We start from the raw sequence: 4,149 nt of genomic DNA on the forward strand, positions 1-4,149 counted from the left end.
ATTATAACAAAGAGTGGCAGAGAAATTGCTCAGCCTTTGTAAGGAATTCTTTTGTGGACAAATAAGATCTAATATGGTTGCACCAAATCACTTAGGAAAAAGATATCCTTCGTTGATAGTTAATATTACAACAGTTATTTGTATTTCAGTTGACACTTTCATATTACTCTTTAGCAAAGACAGTGCAACAGTATAGGTCCCTTGAAATAAGTCAAACACACATAATTTTCTAATTTTTTTATTTCCATAGGTTTTGAGGGAACAGGTGGTGTTTGGCTACATAAGTAAGTTATTCAGTCGTGATTTGTGAGATTTTGGTGCACCCATCACTCAGCAGTATACAATGCACTCAGTTTATAGTCTTTTATCCCTCACCCCCTTCCTACCCTTTCCTCCAGAGTCTCCAGAGTTCATTGTGTTATTCTTAGGCTTTTGCATCCTCATAGCTTAGCTCTCACTTATAAGTGAGAACATACAATGTTTGGTTTTCCATTTTTGAGTGACTTCACTTAGTTTCCAAACTGATCCAGGTTGCTGCAAATGCCATTGATTCATTACTTTTCATGGCTGATTAGTATTTCTTTGTATATATATATGCCACAGTTTCTTTATGCACCTGTTGATTGGTGGCATTTGGGCTGGTTCCACATTTTTGCAATTGCAAATTGATGAACACACCTGATTATGTTACTCCTGGGGTTACACATTTGAGAGACACTGATGGAGGGCAGGTGAGTCTCAAAGTGGGGCTTAGCCCACAAGGGTTCTTGGCTTAGCCCAGGAAATAAGTCAAGGGTAAACCAGAGGTAGAGGAAAACTGCTTTATTGAAGCAACAGTGTTACAGCTTTGTGACTGCTCCTGCAGAACATGGTTACCCTCTAGGCAGAGAGAGAGTAGCAGCTCAGGGCAGTTGTGCAGTCATATTTATACCCATTTATTGTTATTTTTATTTTTTTCCTTGTTTGAGATAGTGTCTCACTCTGTCACCCAGGCTGGAGTGCAAGTGGCACGATCTCGGCTCACTGCAAACTCTGCCTCCCATATTCAAGCAATTCTCCTGCCTCAGCCTCCAGAGTAGCTGAGATTACAAGCATGTGCCACCACACCCGACCAATTTTTTTGTATTTTTAGTAGAGATGGAGTTTCACCATGTTGGTCAGCCTGGTCTCAAACTCCTGACCTCAAACGATCTGCCCACATTGACCTCCTAAAGTGTATAACTCTTTTTAATTGCATGCATATTAAGGGGTGGGTTATATAGAAGTTTCTAGGGAAAGGGTAGTAATCATTGAGTTATTGCGTCATTGCCATGGAAAGGGTTGGTAACGCCCAGGTGTTGCCGTGGCAATGGTAAATTGACATGGCACACAGGTGGGCGTGTCTGACTGAAAGCTGCTTTAGTCTGCCCTGTTTTAGCTAGCCCTCAATCTGGTCTGGTGTCCAACCCTGACCTCTGGGGTCAAGTCCTGCCTCCTACTTCAACATTATAGGGTTGATGTACATGGAAATTTGGGGTTGGCATGGCTAGGGTGCCAGTCCCAGCCCAGGAACACCTAAGCTGTGTCCTCCTGAGCAAGTAACAGAGTATTTCAAGTCCCAGGTACTCTTCTTGGTATACAGGGGTGCAACAGATTAAATTATGACCTCCTCAAAGGTTACATTAAAGTCCTAAACCTTGGTACCTGTGCATCAGACTTTATTTGGAAACAGGGTCTTTAAAGATGCCATCAAGAGAGAACAAGGTCATACTAGATGAAGGTGGGTTCTGAATTCTGTATGACTATAATCTCTCTATATAAGGAGAGAAAGCTTTAAAGACCCAGGGCGTAGACTTTCATGTCATGACAAAGGCAGAAATTGGAGTGATGTGTCCACAAGCCAAGGAATGTCAAGGATTGGCAAGGATAGATTCTACCCAGGGCCTCCGAGGAAGCACCTTGATTTCTGAACTTCTAGCCTCCAGAGTGGTGGAAGAATGAACGTCTGTTTTCTTAAACCACCAAGTTTATGGTGATTTTTATGGCAGCTCTGGGCAATCTCACACAAGTGTTTATACCTAAATCAAGAGGCTGAATTAAGAAGGAAATAAGAGACTTCATCAACGCTCTGGCACATTCTGGGGGAATCAAAGCAGTGCTCCTCCCAGGTTGCTAATGCCTACTTCCCTTTGCTTTCTAGAACTTGGCTGCTCAGGAGAGGCAATGGCTTATCAGCTGTTGCTGAAATTTCCAGACTGCCAGGAGACCAATTGCTATGTCACTCAGTGCTAGCATGTGTGAAAGGAAAATATCCTGGGCCCCCAAAATGACTCAGGAAAACTCAAGCTGGAAACTGCTCAGGGCAAACCTGCCTCCCATTCTAATGAAAGTCACCCCTCTGCTCACTGAGATAGACGTACATCTGATCGCCTCTTTCAGAAAGACTCCTCAGAAACTCAAAAGAATGCAACCGTTTGTGTCTCACCATCTGTGACCTGAAAGCCCCCTCCCACTTCAAGTCTTCCAGCCCTTGCTTCAAGTGGTCCCGCCTTTCCAAAGCAAACCAATGTACTTCTTACATATGTTGATTGATGGCTCATGTCTCCCTAAAATGTGTAAAACCAAGCTGTGCCCCGACCACCTTGGGCACATGTCGTCAGGACTCCCTGAGGCCGTGTCACGGGCACGTCCTCGACCTTGGCAAAAGAAACTTTCCAAGTTAACTGAGAACTGTCTCAGACTTTCTGGGTTCACACGTGTTTTGCTGAATTATTGCACCACTCTTGATTCAGTTTCTATGTATTGTTGACAAACATAAACCCTTTTGGTTGGTTGGTGGCCATGTTCAGATTGTTTCTCTTAATGCACTGTTTAAATGCCTGGTATATTGCCTCCTGTTGACACAGGGCCTTATATTTAGAGCAAAGCAGCTGAGCAGATGGCACAGGTGTCTGTAGGTGCCTGTTTTCTGGCACGGAAAGACATATTTAGAAAATGGAAACGAGGCTTGGTGCAGTGGCTCATGCCTATAATTCCAGCACTTTAGGAGGCTGAGGCAGGAGGATCACTTGGGGACAGAAGTTTGAGATTGGCCTGGGCAACATAGCAAGACCCATTCTCTACAAAAGAATAAAAAGAACTGGGTGTGGTGGTATGTGTCTGCAGTGCCACCTACTCCAGAGGCTAAACTGGGAGGATTGCTGTGGAGCCCAGGAGTTCAAGGCTGCAGTGAGCTATGATTGCACCAGTGCACTCAGCTGTCAACATGAATGACACGGTAACTATCTACACAGGAAGGTCATGAGCTACCAACTTCTTCAGAGGCAACAAATGGTCATCGATGTCCTTCACCCCAGGAAGGCAGCAGTATCTAAGACAGAAATTCAGGAAAAGCTAGCCAAAATGGACAAGACCACACAGAGGATGTCCTGTTTTTGTTTTTGTTTTAAATGGAGTCTTGCTCTGTCACCCAGGCTGAAGTGCAGTGGCGCAATCTTTGCTCACTACAACATCCACCTCCCAGTTTAAACAACTCTCCTGCCTCAGCCTCCCAAGTAGCTGGGATCACAGGCATGTGTCACCACATCTGGCTAATTTTTGTATTTTTAGTAGAGGCGAGGTTTCATGATGTTGGCCATGCTGGTCTCGAACTCCTGGCCTCAAGTGATTCACCCACCCCAACCTCCCAAAGTGCTGGGATTAGAGGAGTGAGCCCCTGTGCCCAGCCAGGATGTCCTCTTGGTATTCATATTCAGAACTCACTTTGGTGGTAGCAAGACGACTGGTTTTGGCACGATTTACACATCTTCAGTTTATGCAAAGAAAAATGAACCCAAACATAGGCGTGCAAGACACAGTCCGTGTGAGAAGAAAAAGACCTCAAGGAAACAGCAAGTGGAATGTGAGAACAGAACAAAGAAAGTCACGAAGACTGCAAAGGCCAATGATGGTGCTGGCAATAGGCAAGGTGGAGACTGGGTGAAAAACAGAAGAAGTAGCAATTCTGCAGTGACATTGTCAGCAGTCATTGTGTGGATTTTTTACGAGAGAATTAATAAATTATAGACTTTCGGGAAATAAAACAAATTTCAATCAACATTTATCCATAGGAATCCAAAAAAAAGCAGCAAGTGGAATAACCAGTGGGCCTTTAATAATCTGGAATGGTAG

At 44.2% G+C, this 4,149-nt stretch overlaps 1 pseudogene; it reads left to right on the plus strand.

Moving 5' to 3' along the window:
* Positions 1-3,244: 3,244 nt before the first annotated feature.
* LOC108521355 (40S ribosomal protein S24 pseudogene) lies at positions 3,245-4,044 on the plus strand (annotated as a pseudogene).
* Positions 4,045-4,149: the final 105 nt, after the last annotated feature.

This window comes from Rhinopithecus bieti, unplaced genomic scaffold (genome assembly GCF_001698545.2).
Source record: "Rhinopithecus bieti isolate Rb0 unplaced genomic scaffold, ASM169854v2 scaffold_60790, whole genome shotgun sequence".
NCBI classification, from domain to species: domain Eukaryota; kingdom Metazoa; phylum Chordata; class Mammalia; order Primates; family Cercopithecidae; genus Rhinopithecus; species Rhinopithecus bieti.